Source organism: Camarhynchus parvulus, chromosome 1 (assembly GCF_901933205.1).
Source record: "Camarhynchus parvulus chromosome 1, STF_HiC, whole genome shotgun sequence".
Taxonomy (NCBI): domain Eukaryota; kingdom Metazoa; phylum Chordata; class Aves; order Passeriformes; family Thraupidae; genus Camarhynchus; species Camarhynchus parvulus.
This window is the reverse complement of record NC_044571.1, coordinates 94,164,631-94,187,993: the sequence shown is the minus strand read 5'-3', so window position 1 is coordinate 94,187,993 and position 23,363 is coordinate 94,164,631.

Below are 23,363 nucleotides of genomic sequence, written 5' to 3'. Positions count from 1 at the left end.
TCTTTCCATTGTCGCTTCTCCTTTTGCTTGGCAACACCCAGCAGGGCCTGGGTCCATCCTCTTGACACCCTTTTTTGATGTGCAGGACCCTGCATTTGCCTTTGTTGAATTTCAGGAGGTCCCTCTCTGCCCCCCAGGCTCTTCGGAAGCACCACACAGCCCTCTGGTCACTCCTCCCAGCTTTGGGTCATCAGTGAACCTGCAGTGAAGGTGTCTGCCCCTTCACCCAAGGCATTGATGAATGGGACAAAAAAATTGCTTTGTGTACAGTCTTAATTTCTGCTGCCATGGGGTGCTAAGGTATCTGTAGTTGTCACCCACATACCCAGGCACATCCTTTCAATGCAGCTGTTTCTTTCACTTTTCCATTCTTTCCATCAGAGTGCTGAGCTATTGCAGACCAGCACTTGTATTTGTTGAACATTTCCTATCATCTACCTCCAAGCTCCTGTTTAAGCAGAAGACTAAGGCATGGATAATTGAACTCACTCATTTGGGAGCTTGGGTTGTTGTTGCCTTCTCATCTCTCTTGCAAACTGTCATTTTAAAAGATCACAGTTGTTTTTGTCAAGTTGTGTAATGTAGTCTTGGCTTTTCTCATTCTGTTTTCCAGTCACCTTGCAAAGGAAGTATCCTGTGGAGTCATGCTTTTGATCTCACCTAGGATGCTGGGTCTGCACTATGCACATCTGAAATAGCTGGTTTAGACCCTTTTCATTTTCATCTTGTTGCTTTTGGCAGGGAAAAAAGTGTTCAAAAGCAAGAGAATTTGTTCCTGTCCGATTTGAAAACTGAATAGCTCACTGTTTGGTTTTTTCTTTTTAAAACTCCTTTACATGGGACTGTTTTTTGAGGGCTTGTGATCATGCATGTAGTTTGCTTTCTGTCTAGCCACAGCAGTTTACCAATTACAAAAGAGTCTTTCAGCACCTGACCCTCTATTCAGGGCAAGCTCTGCAACCTGTAATTGTTTAATTACTGGTCCTAGCTTAAAAATATTTAACAGCGCTTTCTCAGGTAACTCTGTTATTTCAGGAGGCATCCCCTCAAAATATTTTCACTCATTTTCCTTTGCTATTTTACCCAGTAAAAGGAAGCAAAGGACATCTCTGGCAGTGATCAGCTCAGCTTCAAAATACTTCCAAATAGCCCTCATCTTCTCAACTAATGAAATAAAAGCCATTCCCTGAATCGTCTTATATACTATGCTGTGTGTGGCTGATGTGCTTTCTGCTGGGGAGGGGTGTGAGTAGTGGAGAAAAAGAAAAAAGACCTTGTATCTTTTCATTGCTTCTTTGTTTAGTGGTGAGTGGGAAATCCTTTCATCTGAAAACTTGTGTATTCTCTTTTTCTCCTTGAATGGGTGGAGTCAAATATAACCCCAAGCTGGGTATGAAGGTACTTTAAATACAGTGACAAACAGTACACAGAACAAAGACTGCATGTCCTGACTTCCAATGTCAAAAAAAACCCAAAAACCAAAACCAACAAAATGAGAGAAACAAAGAACCAAAGAAACAAACAAAAAAGGTGATGAGTAAAGGTGAAAGGCAGTGCCTCTAAAACGACTTGAAATGTATTCTTTTTAACATCAGTTAATGGTGGAAGGTAGCACTGACAGAAATGAAATCTTGTGGGTTTGCAGATTTTGACACAATGAGGGGAAAATTGAGCTACTGAGTTGTTTTTATTCTTCTTTTAGTGACATTCAGACTCCTGCTAGAGGAAGACGAGTTAGGATTTGTTTGTCACCTTTATCAGGCTGTCAACTGATCTCTTCTAGTTTATTTCTTGTAGGATTTCCAATAGTGTTGGAAGCTAAAAGATTAAGAATATGCTGCTTCAACCTTTACCTTTTCTGTTAGAGATAAACAAGAGTGAACATAAAGCACATCAGTAGTACTTTCAAGAAGCCACTTTTTAGACTGTAGCTTGCTCTTAAAGTCAGCATTGCACTTGGCTCAAATGATGAGATACTGACATTAAATGCTATTTAGGCAGAGACAGTGTTAATATTTTCAATGCCTTATGAAAAAGGAAAGAATGTAAACTAATTCTATTTCTCTTGTGATGAAGTTCCTTCATAATATCTGAGCAAAATCAAGGTTGTTTCAGCACTTAGACGAAATGTAATTTTCTGCTGTTTATTTGGGGCAGGAGCGGAGTGGGAACAATTTTAAAATGCTTACTGAGAGTCAGCTAATTTTTCTCATCCCTGTTTGAAAGTTTCCAAAAAAAGAGCACGAGGAAATCAGGTTGACTCCCATGGTCAACAGCAGCCAGTGCTAATGAATGCATGTACTGTTGGTTAGTGAAACTCATTATCCCTGTGTGCCAAAACAGAGACAATGGAGACAAAACCCACAGCCTTTCAACTCCAAATATATCACTGGCTAAACTTGCCTGACATGACTAAGAAATTGATTGATCTAAAGGAATTACAATGCAAGAAAAACCCCACTTCTCTATCCCCAGTCTTGTCCTGTCCAGCATCTGGCACTGGCTAGATAGTCAGTCTACAGGGCACCTCACTGGCTGCTGTTATTTAGCTACAGGAAAGACAGAATTTCTGCAGCAGCTGAGCACTAATGCATTAATTCTAGTAACCCCACTGCAAAGCACCAATGTGTTAATCTATCAATTTTGCAGATGAAGAAAAGGGTGCCACTTTCACTTCAGCATTAATTTGGTCTGCTTTGAGTCCTACCCATGTCTGTATAGTAGACTGACATATTTCAATTTTAGAAGGCTCATTTGCCACGTGCTTGCTTTATAGCCCGAGCTGATCTGACTCCTCCACTGTGTGTTGCTACAGCCCTACCCCATGCACTTCACACCTTGGTTCACAGTGTAGTCAGAGTGGTCAGTGTGGTCACCCTCGATTCTAGCTTCTAACCACAGCAAGCTGTAGGCTATCAAACACCAGGGACACTGCACTTCATCCAAAGAAGGGTCCTCTTGTGAAAATCTGGAAATGAACAATGCTGACTGGGAAGCAAGAACCAGACCATCTGAGAACTAGACTATCCCCTGTTGGGATAAAACAGGATAGACCAGAGTCATTCCATTACCACAATTCATAATCTGCAGTCTTTCTGTATCTTATGAATGACAACTCCTTCTCAAATGCTCCACAAAAAAATATTGGCCCCAGGTGGTGATAAGTAACATGAGTAAGTTTAAGCAAAGTTAGGCAGTCCAGTGCTTTGCATTCTGTAGAAGTTAACAGGCGTTTCTTGCAGTTCTCTTTTTACTCTTTGGATGGCTTTGGATGGCACTATATTCCTAGAGGGTGGATAAGGATATGAAGTCTGTGAGGGTAATGTGGTAATTCTTACTGTTACTCATATGAAAGAAAGAAAGAAAGTTGAAAAAGCCTGTGAACTAGAACCAATGAGATATATAGAGATTTCCTGCTTCTTGTCACAGTATGTTGACTGACCAACTATGTGTCATGACCAAAGGTTATGCCTGGTACCAGCTTAGCTGTATCTCAGCCAGGTCAACCACTGAAGAAAGGTGGACTTTAGGAATTTATTCTATTCAGTTTGCAAGTGGGAGGAAAAAGTTCAGTTTCCTGGTACTGCTACAGCTGAGGAAATGCCGTGATATACAGATATGTTAAGCAGAGATGGAAATCAAAGGAGAGTTATGTACTCATGGTGAATAAGTGAGGCACAAGGAAGATATATCTGTTGGAAGAAACATAGAAGAGTTTTCACTATTCCTCTCCCCAGTTAAACAGGACCTATGCAAGTAAAAGAGTTGCACTAAGAAATACCTTTATCTATATTCCTAACTCCTTCAACAGAAATCTAACTAGGTCCAAAGATTCACCAAACCTGATCCTGCAGAGAGACAAAAGCAGCAAAGATGTGAGGAAAAAAATCACAATTTCAGTAGTTTTTAAGCCACTGCCTTTCATATTCACTGTAGTCTACTGAATTCTCTTTTACAGTGGAAAAAGAGAGATGTGATTGCCCCACCCTGAACATCACAGTGTAATCTGTTGTTTTAATTTAACTGCTGTCTTCGTTCAACAGCCAATTGTATGTCCATCAAATTCTCAGTTTAAAATTTTTCTTAGGCTTAGGGAATATTTGCTGCCAATCTCAAGAATCCATCTACTTGTCTTTGCTACAAACCTGTGTCAGCTTAGACTAATTCCAGCTGGCCAGACTGCAGTGCCCTTGCCTGTGATAAACAGAGTTTTGCTACACAAATTGGCCTGCTCTCATAAGAAAGGGATTGTGCTCAGCAGAGGAGGTTTGACCTAGCTGCAGTAAAATCTATTGTCTTGATATAAAAGTCTGCTCTGTGATAAGAATCTTCCTCACCTGGATGATGAAAACCTGTTCTTTTCTTCCTTTTGCTGACCATGTTGAGCTCTATGGATGTAAATCTGTCCATGTTTAACATGTGATTTTTTATAGCCATTTCTGTTGTGGCCTGTGTCAACAGTGAAAGAACCTGTCAGGAAGTAGAGAAATTATCTTTGAGAAGCTGGAGATACTTTTTAAGAGCTATAGGTAATGACAAAATGAAAATCTTGCCAGGACAACAATTTTTTAAAACATTTTGTCCAATGATTTTCTAGTTGTTAGGTCTATTTGTTAAAATCTGTGTTCTGTGTTTTAGAAATAGCTGCACTATATTTAGGCGAATATTTATAGAAAATTTAAGCACTGCTCCTAGAGCTTGTCTCTACTTTTCTCTTTTTTAAAACTTGGTATTTATATCATCTAACCATAGGAAAGCGTGGGCTTCAGGACTGTGGTTCACCAAAGTCCTGAGGGCCTGCCACACAAAGGATGACTTCTCCACTGGTTAAAACCCATCGAAAACAACTTTTCCACTGGGTATGCTGGGAAGCATCTCACTGAAAAAGGCAACTTTTCTAAAGAGGATAGAGTTTTGTGGGATAATTCTGCTGACTACACTGAACTTCTCCCTCAGAAGGATTTTGCCCCTTTGCCTCTTGCTTTTTCTATTAAAGACTTTATAACATTTGCTATTATAAACTTTGCTGTTATAAACTCTTCTGCTTTTAATGGATAATTGAATCTTGGTGTGTTTCTTCTGAGTAAGCTTGCACAGAGGCAAACTGCAGCAGGATTTTGTACGTTGCAGCAAATCACAAAGAATAAATCACTAGAGTATTTTTCATAAAAGCAAAGAAAAACCCTATCCTACTCTCTGCTGCTTGAAATTCTTGGTAAGTTTAATGTAAAAAACAGAGACTGTATAGCTTCCATTTCAGAACATCAGAAATGCCAGATGCTCAAGTACTTTTTGACAAGCTCTACCACTTCAGTTGCAAAAATTAGCATCATTTAAGGTAAAAGGCCATTGCCAGTTTCATCTGTGTTTTATAAACAGAAATTAACTAAAATTGGAATGTTACCATCTCACCCATCCAACCACTGAGGTTTAGTCATAAAAGAACACTGGTATGACCCATCCCATGCCCGAACTAGCAGAGCAAAACCAAAATTGGTGAGGTTTTCTGACATCAAACTAAGCCTACCTCTCATAACAGAGATAAGAATAAACTGAAACCTTTTATCTGACTCCCAAACTGTGGTGGTTTAGATAAATAAGGACCTGAGGCCAGGCTACCCACAGAAGGTGGAATGCAGCCACCCGGGTCAGAGTCTGGTCCCAGCAGCAGAGGCAATTTCTTGTAGTTTCTAAGAGAACTGGAATATCTGTCATGATCAGAAAGCTGCTTTCTACTCAGAGAAACCCCAAATGTTGACACTATTATGCAAAGCTACAGCCATCCTGCAGAACAAGCTCTCTCCTTTGCCAGTCCCAGCAGGGCACTGTAGCTAGCTGTTTGTGGAAGCAATAGTCTCATCCATAATTAGTGGCTGAATGGCTACACATGTAAAATGCTCTTGTAACATTCTCTCCTTGCATTAGTTCTCTTGCTGCAGAAACAAGGATAAGTGACTTTCAGGTTTCTTTTGGATTTATTGATCTCATGACCAGCTGCGGCCTCAGAATGACACTTGGCACATACCATGTGGCCATTTGATCACATCACTGTTTACTTAAGTGGTCCTGTATTTTTCACCTCCATATTCACGATAAGTTGGCTTAGCTTCCATTAAAAATTATGTTTTATTCAGGATTGAGGTAACCTTTCCCAGCCCACCAAGCTTCATCTCTGTCTCTGCTAATCTTTCAGCTCTCTGAAACTTTTTTTTTCTCTAGTAAATAAGCAGTTATCTTAAGAAATGTGGAAATAACTCTGTGAAAAGGGTAAATATAAGAAAAACAGGGAAACAGGATTGAAGTCCCCCAAGCTGTTGTTTAGTTCAGGGTCTCCTAGCCAAATGATGTATCTGTCACACTTGAGGATGTGAACAAATAGATGACTAAAAGCACATGTGTTCTTGCAGAAAATCTGAGTCTATAAAAATGATGAAATTTGCATTTATGGTGTTTATGCAAGATAGAGTTTTTGACTGACCTTTGTCCAAGGCACCTTGGAATGCTTTGTGTCAGCTGTCTCTCTCTAGCAGCAGCGCTCTGTCATTTTCTAATTAAGTCTGTGCAAGTGTTCACATTGGAATTAAAACTCAGCAAAAAGTTGCAGGGTGCTGTGTCTTCATTATCTATTTTTCTCATCTTGTGGCTCATGCTGAGTTGCATTCTGCTTAAACAAAGCAATATGGTTCTTACTGTTGAGAGCACAGGACTGCAAACAGCAAGCTAGTCCATGGCTGTGCTGTTGTTTTGTGCAGTACCAGCTGGTTTTTATTGAGGAAACCATACTCTGTAGTTGAATAATTTTGGTCTCTACAGTCCTTATTGTTCTGTTTTGGAAGGGGTGAAAAAGAGAGTACTAAATACTTTGAAGAGCTAGGAACTGACAGTAACTGAAAGAGTATGTACTGCACAGCTGATGAAGAACCAGATGATCTTTTTTTTCTGTGTTACTGAAAGCACTGATTGACCTATGATGAGTTTACTGAGAAGAAAAAATAAAAAGAACTTTCTTCTGTTTTCCTTCTTCTAGTTTCAAAACAATTAGAACATAACACTGCTCTTCCAGAAATCCATCAGATTTTTCTTCTCAGAATTGTCCCATTCCATTGCTGCCTAAATTGATCACCACATTTGCAACATTTCACCATGCATCAGTTTCCTCCTCTGTAAAATATCTTGAGCTCTTAAAAAGAATTCTTTCTCTTAACTCTCCTCCCAAGCATTACCTATACTCTAGTTCTGACAAATCGTCACTGGAGGGGCTGAGTACCCGGCCGCGCCAGGGGTGAAACACACATTCCATACTCCACTCACTGAAAGGGTAGGCCCAAGCCGCAGTACACGTGACCTTGTGTGGGGAAACACCAATGAATATTTGAAAAAACCATTGACCCATCAAGAAGACAAACAGCAAACCAGTTCCTGGATGAAGTGGCACGCCCACTGGGCACAACAACACCTATGCACCAACTAGCAAGAACAAGCGGGTGTATCACACGTCAAGATTGTGACCACCGATGAGCTGCAGACACACAAGAAGACGCATGTCAACACAGAAGCTGCCTACTCTGAGCGGACGTGTGGACTGGCAGAGGCTGGGAACGGCCTTGAGTCGAGCTACAGGGGCCACACCACAAATAGAGGTCCAGGTGATGGCACGGAAGCACAACTCTCTGCAGCTGGTGCTGGGGTGGATGTTTAAAAATCACCACCCAGACTACACTACATAGTAGGGTTGCTCTCATCACACAGCGCCCCTATTGAACCCAAATCTGGGATTCTGGAAATAATTACAACTGCGAAAAACTTTTGACTGACAGACACCATAACACTGCGAAACCCTCAAAACCACGAAACACACAACGAAAACAAATACTACTTGCTGAAAACTGTAAAGTGATAGAAAGGCAAAGTGTTAAATGCAGACCTTCAAGGTGAACAAGGACAATATCATAAGGCGTCTACAGGTGGTAGGTGGTGCAACAATACGATACATCAATAACATGCAGCGGTGGAACCACCACATGTTGGAACCATTCTCAACCGAACAATCGTGGAAACGGACAATAATCCAACTTACAACCCGGACAGAAATGATATATCATATCCCCTATCAACACGGAAGTTGACGTCAACTACACCCTAAACACTGCAAACTACAAAACAATGGTCAACCACAACAAACTCACACAGAGGAAACTGTGTACACAGAATTTATTCCCCAGCAAAATAAACCCATTGAATTGTTTTCTACGGTTAGTGGGTCAAAATGAGAAACCGTTTGTGCACAGGAAACCAATGTTTTGTTTTTTTTTTACAGATAAGAAAGGGTGGATATGTTGAAGATTGCATGCAAGATTTTCCATTACCATCTGTATCTGATTACCTTGTCAAGTGAGCAGTTTGCCTTATCTCTCTCTTTGAATGACCACATTCACACCTTCCTCGCCCCCTAACACATATCACTTAACTATAACATCGAGTTCTCCCACCAACACTCCCCCATACCTGTTTCCTTTTTCCACCCCCAGAACACACTCCCCCCTACCAGCTACATCCTTCTCTACATTCCCCTTGCTCAACAAACACACCTATCTCACTCACCACCAATCTCACCAACACCGACCCACAGTGTCGGTTGTCTACTCTTAGTGTTGTTCAGTCTGTATTTTTTTATCCTTTTATTTCTTCCCTATACTGTTCTGCTCCCATATCTTTCTGCCCTTATAATTGTAGCATTCGGAGGGGTGGGGAGGTTTACATTCCCAGGGGAGTTCCTGCTTAGCAGACTCCTGTCTTTCCAAACCAAGACAGTTTATGACTTACAAACTTTGAGATCTGAGGTTGAAAAAAACGAAGGCCACACTGTAACCACTTAGCAAACTGATTATGGATGGGGCTCAAGTTATGACACTAATGATGACAGATGTCAGTGAGACAGATATTTCTTTTGCATACACATTTCTCTGTGCTCTACCCTGAGGACCCTGAATTTCTCCTCTGTTGAGTGATGAATCTTCCACTGAAAAAAGGTCTTTTGCACGTATTAGTAGAGAATTGGGCTGGTGCACTCAGTGAAACTTGTTGCTCTGCTCCTATCTGCTCTTAGGTACAGCATGCAGGTTGGAAATTATGTCAACCATGTTTTGTGGCATCTTTTGACAGCAGCCATGAGTTAAATGGACTTTGGGCTGCACCTCCCTATGATGTGGAGTCCTTCTCTGAGTCAGGTCAGAGGGAGAGAATCAGCCTGGGATGTGGCAGAGGTACGAAATGTCTCCTTCATCTCTTCCAAGTGAGTTTCTTGAGCATATCCCAAAGCAACAAATGGTGTGAGATTAGAGCACAGCTCTAGGCTTCATCACCCAGTTTTCTACTGTGCTTGTGCCAAAGCAGAAGGTTTGGCTTGCTGGAAAGGAACATCCTTGTGGAATGGGGACACATCTTTTAAATGAATGTGGTTGGATGGGGAACAGTGGGAAGGGCTGAGTACAGAATTTATCCTGGTGCACATTTCACATGATGAAATTTCCCTTGCTAAAGCAAACCAAGCAAAAAAGAAAAGAAAAAAAAAAAAAGGAAAGGAACAGAAAGAATGGAGAGGTTCTTGGGTTTTTTGTGGTAGAGCTGAGCATCACGTGCTGTGTTATGAAATGAATCCAACTGTATGCAGCACTCTTTAATTAACTTTTTATTAGGAGGGGAAAAAATCAGCTCTACAATATAGAAGACTATTTAAAAAATGAAGCATATTGGCTATTTTTGATCCCAAATGCACAAAGGAACCAGACTACAATACATTCCAGTGGCTTGAAATATTTTGATTGTAATAAGGAAGTGTAGCTAGTTTTGAGTCATACAAGAGAACATTGCCACATCCTTAGGTTTTACTGCCTTTACTTACACTGAAAATAAATAGAAATTATTTACTGTGAAATAATGAGGAAATTACAGAACTAAGAATGGCATCTTCACAGTGAATTTCTGCTTTGGGTGGAACATTCAGAGCTAAGTTGCTAATCTCTTCATAAAGTCTTTAGCTGAATCAGACAAGTCTGTGAGGAAGACTGCTGATTTTGGGCTTAATATCAGCAGTATATGTGTCCATATCAGAAATTACATAAATAAACCAGGATGAACATGGAGGTCCTCTTCCTCTTGTTCCCACTGCTTAAACAATGGCTAAGTTGCTTCTAACCTACCCTCACTCACTCTAATTTTTTCTGGCAAAAATTCTGGAGTATAATGTTTTCTTCATTTGAAGTTAAAGGAGGATAATTTTTTTTTCAGCTGAGTTAGTAGTCTAGCTTTCCTAACCATAGCTTCCATCTTCACCGAGTAAACTTTTGAACCTGATGGAAATCCCAAAGATAATTATTTTCCTACAAGTTTTGTGCAAAACAAGAGAAAGAAGGTCCAAAGTAATGCCTTTATGAAGGAGAGACAGAAGGTAAGCAGGCTTTATTTGTTTCACCAGCTATGCTATCTCTTACGCAGGGGTTTGCATAAGCAGACCTTTCATAGAGTGGAAATTAGCTTTACCAAAGCAGGAGAAAGCAGGGGGAAAGAGTCATACAAAGTCATGACACCAAGTAACTATTTTTCTTACAATTTTTGGGCAAAGTGAATGAAATTATTTTGTAAAAATACTAACACCTTCTCCTGCCCCAAGAAAATGCAGAGTACAGCATTTACCTAGTCCCTGTCTTTAGAGTTGTGTGCTTCTGTCTCAGAACTGACAGAATAAATTGTGTTCAAATTCAGCTATTTTTTAGATTTGCAGAAAGAAGAATGAGAATAAAATTCATTAAATTCATCAGAAAAACAGTTGAAGTCATCTTTAAAGAGGTTAATTGGACCTAATTTCTTTCAGGTCTCAAGGGAACACAGCAAATGATTTGACATACAGGATCCAGAGAGCAAAAATGTATAAACCAGTTCAAGCATGTCTTTCAATTCAGTTATTCCTGAAGCTGAAGTATATTATATGATAGCAAATTTGTCATCTTGAAGTCTGCTACTCCTGTGTAATTTTTATTAAGAAATAAAATACCTACAGTCATCTTAACTTTTCTTTAATGAAGCCTAGAGGAAGACTGTGGGAAAAGTTTCTTTAAAAGATAGGCATTTCCATTAGGATCACAGAATATTCTGAGTTGGAAGGGACCCACAATTATCATCAAGTCCAGCTCTTAAATGAATTGTTCATATGAATTGTTTCATATCAATTTTTCAAATGAATTGTTCAGTTGTGATCAAATTCACAACCTTGGCGTCATTATCACCATGTTCTAGCCAACTAAAAGGGGGTAGGGGGTTGCCCAATATTAATAATTTATCATCACATCATATTATTTAAGGATTGTTGTCCAGAATAAGCCATAAATTTGAAGTGTAGAACAGAATAAACCATAAAAATGGGAGTGTAGAACAGAATTCAAAAGCATTTTGATTCTGTGGAACCATTATGTTGTCACAGGGCATATTTTAATTTTCTCTCCATTAACATCTTCATTACTTCTGTTATAAATGAATTATGATCCGTAGCCAATTAGAAAAAATTGACAACAATTTATTAGACAAAATGACAAAAATATAAATTTCAAAAATCTTACAAGAGCCAAGTCAGCTATCAGTCCCAGGAGCAGAAGCTGGGTGCTTTGGGATCTGGCTAGCGCTAGGTCAGCTTTCCCCCAAAGACACACCATGTGTTCGCCAGGGCCAGCTTATACACAGTTTATTTAGCCCAAGGTGAGGATGACCACATATTTCTTTGTGTGTCTTTACATGCAAAGTTGGGTCTATACATGTGTACAACTATACCAAGGCAGGAGTCCGAACTCAGACGACCGTCTGAGCACCCTGGTTTGAGGATGTATTCACATGGAATGGGCAATGTCCGTTCTTGCAGGCTGTCTCCAGGTGCGGGGTCCCATGGATTCCTGTCCAAGTGGTCTACTCCAGGAATGTCCAGATAGCATCTTTTCTCCTGCCTGGTATTCTGGGAAATCTCCAATGCCTCCGGGTAGAGCTTCTCCATATGTATTTCTGGTTTTGGAAGCTGCAGGCTCTGCCAGGAAACCTCCAATTCCCTCAGGCAGAGCCATTAAGTGAAGCTGACAGTCTCATCATTGGAATGTGAGACGAGAGTTTCTCCCTGGCTTGTATAAATCTTTGCCTAAAGTTAGATTTCTTAATATATCTATTTTTATTATTAAGGCATGAATTAACTATCTACATTTATAATACTTCTAAAACACGGAATCCATACTTTCTTCCCAAACCCCAAACATTTTGTGCCAGTGTTAGAATACATATTGCATAAATCTCTCCAATCTTCCCTGATCTAATGTAGATGTAAGTATCTAATGCTTTTACAGTAAAATAGTGCATCAGAACGTAGGAGATATTAGGCCATGAACATAGAAAGGGCCCATAGGTAAAGTATTAAAAAACCTCTCCTTTTCCGTTTCAAAGTTTAATGCTTTAAATTTGAGGAGTGCATTAACGCTTAGTGTGGGACAGGAGAACATGCCATGGGGGAGTGTGGAAATGTTGCATGGCTGCCCACTTTGGGAGACAAATCCCACTGAGGGAAGGTGTAGTGGCTCGGCTGTAGAGGAGAGGGGTCAACCCTCTCGGATGTCTGGCTAGCTGGCCAGCAACCGCTAGCAGTCGAGGGGGCACCGTCCCACTCTCGGGCACCCATGGCGCAAGGGACAGCGCCTAAGGAGAGCACCCCGCGTTATAGCAAAGGGTGTCTCCTTGTCACGAGACGAGGCCGGCTCTGGCTAAGCCCAGCAGGAAGGAGAACGACTCTCCAATTGTGGCAAGTCCAGGATTTATTGCAAGTCCAAGTAAAGGGCCCTGTAAATCCCAGGGGGGCAGACAACTTTTAAGCCCAGGCTTAAAACCACACAGCTATCCTATGTATTTTTTTGTGTATCTGAACAGGGGTTCTGTTTGAGGTCATCTTTAACATCTGTGTATTCCCCCAAGGACCAGTCCTATATATAGCACACTTGTTTATGTTGCCCTGCTGTGCCAGAAACCCTCTGTCCAGGAGATTCGCATCTTTGACTCATTTTGTCATTGTTCTTTCCCAGCTCTTGCTGGTAAAGGGCATATCTGTTGCAAGCTGGTACTCTACTGAATTTGCAGTTCATTATATATCAAATATTTCTGAAAACAAATGTCATCGTTTTTGGTCTTTTCAGTTGCACACAGTCTCCAGCTTTGTCCCCCTATTTTATTCTCATTATAAAATAAAGTTGACTTGAAGAGATGGGGATTACTTAAAAGAAAACCTGTGCGTGTAGGGGAATGGGAAGGAAATACCCCAGGAGTAGTTAATTGGGAACTACATCTAAGACTAAGCCGTTCAGAGTTGCTTCAAACCATTTATAAGTTGCTTCATTTCCAGAACTTTCAACTCCTACAACTCTTATAAGCTATTGCTTGTCCCAGTGTAAAACTCCATGGTTTATGGTGACTTCCCAGTGATGGCTCACTGGTTACTGCAGTATCTCCTGCCATACAGAAGACACAGGTCTAAACAAATAGGGAATATAAGGATAACTCTAGTTTGGGTATCTGGATAGATTCCATCTTGTGGTTCACTGTGGTCCTCTAGTCCTCATCATCATCAGAAATTCTATCTAGCTGGATGAAGGAAAGTCCGGGAAGTCATGTGGCCACACTGGGGCTGCTCTGGACCTCAGGATAAAGATGATGCAGTATGTGTATGGCAAAATCACATGATGTTCACAGAGATGTTGTTTGGCACTGGTGTTATCAATGTATCAGCAAAGGCTGGGGGTCATCATTGCAGTGAGGATGGCTTTACATGCCAAGCCTCAAGATAGGGAAGAATTTGTCCATCTGCTTCTCTACTAGGGCTGCAGTACTACTTACATTTCTGGCACTACTGAATGACTGTTTCTTTGTACTTTTACAAATCCACCTTTTTGAGCAGAAAAAGTTGGAGCTAAGCTGTAGCACAACCGAGGGTAGTTATAGTATTTTGACAGGGCAGGGAAAATCTGGCTCACCAGTGTCAAAGGACTAGGGGCTTATCTGCCTTCCCTGACAAACTATGCCTGCACAGTGCTGGAATATACATCTCTACACCTGGGATCTAAGCTGCGCTCAAGGCTGTATCCAGGTGCTTGAACTGGAAGGAGCAGACACAGAAGGATCTCAGCAGTCTTACAGGACATTTGAGACAGGAATAAAAATTTTGGCAGGTTTCTCCAGTGAGGAGCATCAGTTTAGACTGGGGAAAAAGTTACTGTGGCAAACAGCCTGCTGCAAAGGTCTGCAGAGCAAAGCAGAATAACAGTGCACATTTGAGCGAAACAGATGGGAAAGCTGGTGAATGCCTAAAGCTGTGAGGTTCAGGGCCTGCTAGAAACAAGCTGTTCTCATGCAGAAAGGTCCCTGGTGATGCTGTCAAGTCCTGTTCTGTTATTCTGAACCAGAAAAGTCAATGTTTGCTCCTTCTGGCTCAGCTTCAGCAAAATCATCATAATAGTTTCCTGTGTGGTCTGAGATGAAAAAAATAGCAGCTCAAAATGGTTTTCTGTTCAGATTCAGTTCAGTACCCTCTCCAAAGGGCACTCTGGAGGAACCACTAATTCTCAGAGCATACTGGTGTGCCTGGATGGTAAGAGGAAAGGTTTTAATCACTCTGTGGATTTTGATCTCAATTTTGCCTGAGCTTTGTTGTACCTACCATTGTGCAAATAACTTTGTCACTGCTCCCTACTCACTCAGCAGCTTCACTGGGATGAGAAGGTAGGTCACAACTTGATTCCTGGTAGGTGAAAACCCATCTTTAAAAAATCTCTGCTGTGCTTGTACCTTCACAGAATTAAAGAGGCCACTGGCTGTCTAGGTCATGGAAGTGGGCTTCTTGCCCTCAAAAAGGACCCTGGAGATTAGGGTTGCAACACATCAGCATGTGCTGTTGGCAGTAGCCACTGGTATAGCTAATCTTTTAACACATGGAAGATATCAGGCTCCAGGATCATCAATCAAACATTCATTTATTTTAATGAAAGGAAGGAACGAAGGCTCCAGTTTCCCTGGAAGAGGATAGAGAAAAGCTTGAACTAATGCCAGACTAAAAATTATTAAAGGGAGACTGTCCCTTTCCCCTTCTCTGTAGATAGGTGTGCTGCCAGTTCCTGGGCCCCAGACCCTGCATTCACTGGAGTAAAACAGCCGTCTTCTGTGCTATTCTTTGTGCAACTAATGCAGTGTTTAGACCAAGATCAAGCTGGAATTAGTGCTTTTCCCCTTGAGGGACATCACTGCTGGATTATGCCACAGCCTGTCTGCAGTGGGTGAAGTTCCTTTGCTGGATTATCCCTTCCCATCCTGTCTGACGCCTTGCCCTGTGACCCTCAGCCTATTCACAGCAGTGTCCTTAGGGCTCCTGCAGTGCTGGGATCCAGCTGGCAGCTTACCCAGAGTTGCTCTGGTGAAGTTTTTTCTGGGCTGTTCTCCTCTGCCTCGCTCCCACCCTAAAGCCACATGCTTTCATGCTTAATGTACACACAGGCACAGCACCTATGGACCTGTACAACAATCTGCTTTATCAGCCTGCACGTTTTCATACAGCAAAGGTTTACACTCCCAGCTGCCATGGTTACAGCCTGACTTCACTGGCAAGGAATTAGACTACTGAGTGTCTCCTGAACTGTGAAGGCATTTGAAAGGCAGCTGCTTTGCAGTGAGGAAATTTATTTTGTGCAGAAGGAGGCAAAATTATCAAGTTATCCATTTTATCTCATTTTGGGCCAAATCTCCCCAAATTAAAGCCCTAAAAATCATTGTGCATATGCAACAAATGAGAGAATTTGGACCACAATATTCAAGGCTGTTGCTGTAGATAGGGTGACAGAAGCTCTCTGGTTATGTTGCAATGTACCATAAAACAGTCCCCTTCAGCTGTGCTTGGGCTGTAGAACACTGCTTCATTTTATAGTGAGGATTCCCCTTTGATTTACAGCTGAACTTGTTCCATTGCTGTCAGTGAGCTGTTCCAAAAGAGGCTTTATTTTCTCTTCTGCATCCTGCAGAGGCTCTTCGTTTTGCTGGTAAAATTTGTAAAACATCTACTGAGAAATGTGACAGGAAACAAGGTTTGCTGGATGCATTTATTTTCCATTCAGTCATACCTGTACCACAGGAGAAAGCAACAAGAAGACAACAATAAATTAATAACTGGCATTACTGAACACAGAATTGGACTTACCTGATTTCGATGATTATCACACTGTCTTTAATTTTAGGTTACTTTCCTTCTTTCAAAATAACCTGTGAAATCGTAGGCAGTCCACTTGGGAAGTGCGTTTCTTTCATCATTTGTTGTACTTCATTTTGTCTTCTGTAAGCAATTTTTTATTTCCAAAATTTAAGAAATGACACATAGAATTAGTTAAAATTATTCTGATACTTTGTATCCATATATTATCCCTATTAATTCCTTCAGGAAATCTGCTATAGTATCACTAGTCAAGACTAAATAGTGGCTGTTAATTGAAATTATGTCCTTCCACCTTTTTCCCTCCATTGCTGAGGAATTAGTTGTGCCTAGCACAATATACCTCACAGTATATTCTCTCAGTCACTCCCTCTGCCTCTGTGTGGATTTTTTTCCCCCATGAAATTTTAATTTCCTTTCTGTATGCCACCAAATTCCTGGCTACAGTGACTGCCGCAGTGGCTGCCTGGGTTTTTCTTTTCTTCTCTCTGAGATGTGAACTGGACTTTACAGCATATTACTAACCTTTTCAGTTTGATGTTAATCTGGACCAAGTTTCCTACTTAAAATTACTGCACATATGTGACAGCTATAAGGTTATAGTCCATGGTACTCAAAACTGATGCTACAGATTTACACAGTTTCTGTGGCAGTCATCCAATATTTAGTAACAATGTAATGGTTTTGGATAATTTCCTGGTTTTTCTTAAGCATCTTCATTCTGATCTCAATAGCCTCAGTCTCCCCTGTACAGAAACTTTCTACTCCTAGTCATATTTGTTACTTAACTCAGGTAAGTCCTCTGTGGCTCTTCTGGATGTGAATACAGTATTGCAGGCAAGTGTGTGCCACTGATTCATATAATGCTTCTATAAAGTTCAATGCATTATTTCTCATTCTGACATAATAAACACATTTTTAAGTCTTAGGAAATGAGTAGGTAATGCAATACTCAAGTCTTCTAGTCATCCATCACAGAAATTGTAATGCATAAAGGAAGCCCATTGTTTCATTTGCAGTTCATCCATTCTGTCCTTTGGTCCCATCAGGACTTTTGGCATCTGTTATCCAGCCTTGGTGGCTTTTTTCTCTTTTATTTGCTCCTTCAGAGCTTCTAGTTTCTAGCATATTATCTTTATTGTCTGAAGAGGCTAATGCCAGACTCAGCTTCTCAATGCTGTTCATTTAGCCAAAGGCCAAGGTGATGGTTTTCTGCAGCCAAGTCCCTTAACCATGCTCCATTGGAAAAGTGGAAACATTGGAAGCAGACAGCTGTTTTCAGAAGCACCATGAAAAAATAGATTACAGAAGTATTTTATCAAAAGGAAGGAGGGATGAGAGGAATTACCACTAACATAGGGAGTCTTCTCTAATCTATGATAATCAAAACTTGGTTAGTCCTGAATCTCTTTGGTTGTTTTGTGCTTCCTGTCATTGTAGTGAACACCTGTATCAAAACAAACACTAACAGCTCCAACTGCAGCTTGTTCTGCAGCGAGGCACACTGTGCAATCTATGGATGACTGAAGCCAAAAGCTAGACTTAAAGTAGCACTGAGATGGATTTACACTGCTCCTGTGCAGCTCTCATAGTGGGGAAGAAAGATATGGAAAGCTGTTAAACTAGTGCTAAACAAAACTTTAAAGGAATGCACTTACTTCTCAGTGTGAATTCTTATCCTAATGTAAACACTGGAAAAACTTCCCCTGAATTATTCTGGATTTAACCACAGAACCCTGGAGTATTCATGTGAATAAAAATGGGATCTGTCAAAGAAGGCTCCCGGCTAAGGTGATACAGGCTGCCTTACAAAGTGGTAGTTAGACAGGCTTTACAGACAAAGTGTTCACCTTTGGTGTTTATTTTAATGTATATTTAAAATTGCTTGGGAAAGAAAAGCCAGGATAGAAGAAGACAGGCTTTCACCTTATCTGAGTTATAATCTGGACCTGATTGCTGTTCCACAGCTCCAATCAGCACGATTGATTTACCCTGATTAACAAGGAAACACTGCAGTAAAGTCTGTATCGTAGCCCTGACCTCAGCCAAAACCTCCCCCTGGGTATGGGCTCAGGTATGCCTTTATGGTGCCTGCCCTGAATATTTGCAGGTGGGAACAGCAGCCTGAACTGCTCCCAAGTTGCAAGGGAAAGCCAAGGTGCATTATATCATACTTTCGTAATTCAACCAAGAGGCACTTCTACCAACTCTCTGAATTTCTCTTTTTCCCATTCTTCTGGAAAGAAAGGAAATTTCTATTGTACCAAGTTCTAATCACATTTTGTGACTTTTATGGATTGCTCAAATGGCCTGTTGGCCTAAGTGAGTTAGGGAATAAAGTATCATTAAAAAGGTAAAAATTAATCCCAGCAGTCTAGTCAGAAAAAAGATGTTTGATCAATATTTTCCCCAATACCCTGCACACAAATGCTCCATCAATAGCTGTCGCACTGGTATATAAAGTATTTTTGTGGGAATATGTAGGTTTGTGTGGACCTTTGTAGAGTCTCAAGATCCTGTGCAACCAGTGAGTTGCTATCTATGTAAACAGATGTTTTGCAGAGAAAAATCTATGATCATTACTTGTCTTCCGTTCTATGTGGCCTAGGATTTCACAATAATCTTTAACTCTACTAGCTAGCACTTACCTTCAAGAAAATCTTCCTGACTCAAAACCTTCAGCAAAGGAGAGACCATGACACATCCAGTTAAAGGTTGACATCCCTTTGCAACACATACAACGAGCAATATGCAGCATATATTTGTTGCATATTATCTTTAAACTAAATTTTCCTCAACACTGATTTCTGGTAATGAGATTCAATGAAGCAGCTGGGCTAGGATTAAGCATATACTGCTTTGGGCAGAAGCATATCTTCACATACAAGCATAAATCTGGAATCTTAGCTCTGCCTACAAATTTTTCATGATGCAGTGCTTAACTGCTGAAAATGTTGCAAGGAATCCTGAAGGTAAGGAATATGCCCTACAGATCCTGGGACTATGATGTCAGTGACTGAATAAACCAAGCATTTTTTTTTGCCATTGCAGTGCCATTAGAGAAAACTTCCTGGAAAGTCTGAGGCAGCATATGTTAATGGGAGAGGTAGACATTTGCTCCAGCATCTGGCTGGCATCCTTTCATTTGTTCATTTGTTTTGTGCAACGTGAGGTCTGGTCCTTTTCACTTTTTTAATCAGCAGCTATTATAAATTAATCCTGGCTTAGTGCTTGAGATGTAGTGTACTGTAAAATTAGTGTATCATTCCAGGAGCCTAACATTTCCTCTGATTCAGTTTATCTTCTTTTTGTGTAGGAAGGTCTTTGAGGACAAGACATTTTAGCACTGAGACGGGAAAGGAGAGGTAAAACCAGTACCTGAACACTCCACAGCTAGGAGAGGATGTGGGAAGTTTGTAATTAGATCCAATCTGGCTTTACATCTATTGTATTGCATTTACACTTCATGCTTGATCAAAGCACTATTACATTCACATGGGGAAGAAAAGGTTCAACATCTGAATCTGGAACAAAACTATGTTAAGTTCCACTCAACATCAGGGATTTACTTTTATCAAAGCTGATGGCTTACCCACTGACACTGATATGGAGAGTATCCCTTTTCATTGTGCTTTTGTTGTTTTTAATGTTTTGGCCTCTTTGGAATGTTTTAAGCTGAGGCAGAGTGCTTTCCCAGGTGAGCATGTACATTAACCATGTGGAAAAACAAAGCATCTTTTTTGCACCCAAGCCTTTCTATAATTATTCTGTACATTCTATACTTGCCAGGTCAATCAGTCAGACCTCACTGAAGCTGTCTACAGAGGCAGAGGCTTGCTTTGTTTGGTGTCCCACATAAAATGATTCACATTTTTATGAGAGCTTTTGAATTCTCTTACAGAGCATCAGCCCTGGTGACTGATCCAGAATTACTGAGACATGTCAGTAACACCTGAACTGCTGTTGCAGAACTGGGTCACTGATGCATAAACCAAATGAGGATAGAGGAAAAGAGGACCAACAGTGATGGGTAAGATTTGCAGATTCTCTAAATCTGGGGTTTTTTATGTTATTCCCTAGTTTTTCACTTTTCATGAACTCATCAAACTCAAAACAGTTGCTTACGTTATTTTGTCAGCTTTAAAAGTGATTAATGACAAGCTACTTTATTGACTTCTATACAGCACTGCAACCATTAGGACAACTTGGAATCAATCCCCTCCTTCATATGTGGAGTTACTCACCTGGGCACTGTTAAAAGATGTACCTAAACTGTAATGAGGGCATTAATCAGTGAGTCCACCACTGTTCTTCAAGATATGAATGTACTTAGCACCTTGTTGAATTTATGTCCTTACTTTAGATATGCAGGCTCCCTTGTAACTAGTTCTGTAGGGTTTTTCAGAACATTATTAGCACTCCTAACAATTCCAAAAAGTAGTAAAGAAGTATTAAAGATAATAAAGACGTTGAGGTGACAGAAAACGAGTTGAAGCCCTTTGCAGTGTGTGAGATGGTTCTACATGTCAAACAGCAAGCTGAGTTGCCCATTCTGCAGGACTATGTAATGAAAGACCCTATTGTAACAACGTGATACACCCAGGGAGAAGGGGTTAGAACTGCTCTGTGAACCTTCAGTCTGAACTTCCTGATCTTTCTGCAATTAAAATTTCAGACAGCCTTGCATGTGTGCATTCTTTAGACACTGCATTCCCTGAGAGGGCGTCTGTTTGGATTTTGGGCAAGAGACTTGAAAACACTGTTGGATAAATAAATGTAAAACAGCTGCAGATGCCATTGTGTAACTATTACTCCTCCCCAAAACTCCTGCAAATACTCAACCTCTGTATAATGAATGAGTGGTTTACATTAATAAGGTAGTTTGAAAGGTGTTAGGGTGAGGGAAGGAAAAACAAAGCAAGGGATCATGAAGTGCTTATGAACTTGAGTCTGTTTTTCCTTTCACTGGCAGCACAGCCAACTGCTGCACAAAACACACAGTTGTTGCCCTCTACTTTAACACACTTTCCTTTACAAATTCCAAGCAGCCCCAACATTTCTGACTGCTAAGCACAGTCCTGCTCTTCAGGCTATCCAGCAATTGCCTTTGCAGCTGTAAGTCTCAGTCTCCTGTAATGTGTAAGTTACATGCTGCATATCTGAATATTCTGGATGGATGTGTGGTCTTTCTATGACTTAATACTTACAGGGTATGAGGTCCCTTGTGCCTCATCTGAGTTTGGACTGAATAACCCAATACAATTTCTGCCACATAATGCTCAAGCATGCCTCAAGAATAGTATTTTGGAGAGAAATGGGAGCCAGTCCCATGTATGAAGGTGTCTCATCTTCTCAGGAAGGTCAATTAGCGCAACTAGATTTCCATGTTAAACTGTTTCTGAAATAGTTTTCGTACCTGGACTCTCTAGGGGCAAGGCCTGAACCTGGGCTGTGGATTTCTCTGCTATCCTTTGTACACAGGCTTTTAAAAACTGCAAGCCTCATCTTTGTGCCCTTGGGCTTCTCTCAGGCACTTTAAAGCTCTTAACAATGTAAGACTGCAGGAACATGAGAGCAGGAGACAGTACAATTTTCTGCCTGAGCAGTGCTAAAGGCTTTAGTGTAAATGGTCATTAACGCTCTTTAATTCTGGATAATGCAATACAATCAGTGACACTAAGTCCTTGGAATTCATGGAGGTTTTCTTTTCTTTCCCCCAAAATGAGAACAACCACCCTCCCAGGTCATGGGCTTCTAAAAGGGGAATATTTCCAAATGGAAAATGGACTAAGCTCTGCTCAGAGAGGCCTCTCTGGTATGGAAAGAATGAATAAACTATGATACATGTCCTCCAGTACACTGTAACTTCCAAGTGAGCTAACAGCTTTTATTGTCCACAGCACAAAGCAATGAATTCATTGACAAGGTTCACATGTTCTTCTCCCCAACTTTTCTATGAGAATATTCTGGTTGTGAGTCATCCAGGTGTCATAATCAAGGCCTGTAATATCACAGTAACATCAGTCTTATGCAAGGTATAACTGGGATGCAGAGCTATGTAGTGTTTCACTCATACACTTTCCTGTCCTGGAAAAACACTTTTTTGCAGCCCAGCTCAGGTCTAGAACACTGAAAAATCACAATCCAAAAAATCTATGTAATATAAATTCCTAATCTGAGGGGTCAGGGAAGAAGGAGGAATTGAACTTCTACCTGTATATGGTCACTGACACAAAATACAGCTGAGTAGTGCCTGGCTGAGGAAGACGTGCTCTTGAAAACGGTGTTCTTGAGGGCTGAATTACTCAGGCCCTGCCTGTTGTGCTCCTTGATCAGAAAAGCAGGTCTTTTACAAGTACCTAGAACACCAGCACTTTACTGAACTGTACAGGTAGGGTAGGGCAGAAAATAAGTTTGACAGTAGGATTCCCACATCCTGCTTCCCAACCTGCTTTGGATTCTCTGTATGGCATCTTACTTTTCTTACAGAAGAACAAACCACTATCTCCCTGGACTCGTAATGTTTAATTTTGGGATCCTCTGCAAGAAAGACACGTAGTGAAGATACAGATAATCTACTGACAGCAACAGGAAGGTTATAAATGCTGAATAAAACGTGGTTTCCTATGATTGCTTCACATCAGATTTCTCCTCAGGTATATCAATGTGATTAAGAAATTGTAGCGTCACCCAGGATGTTGTCACATCAGGAGGTCAAGCAAGTTGCTTTTTTACCTCCTTTCCAGTTCGGGTTAATCAGGAGCCAAAATCGTTCCTGTTCAGTTTCAGTTCAGATCACTAATAACTTAACCTCTTGCACCTGACTCACAACAGGCAGTTGCTGGAAAAGTTTCAGTGGAACAGAGCTTCAGGCACAGAAAATATTACCTCACCTTGCTAAATAACTAAAGTTTTGAGAGGGTCTAGTTCTACTTGAGGTACCACAAGCCTCCAAAACTACACTCCAATTCTGGTTCAAAAGAAAAACAACATTTTTAGGTGGCTTTTGGTTGGGTTCTTTCCTGGCTGCATTGCCAGCAAGTATGGTGTCTTAGTCACCTGCTGTAAGAAGTGATGGGTGCTGCAAACACAAAAG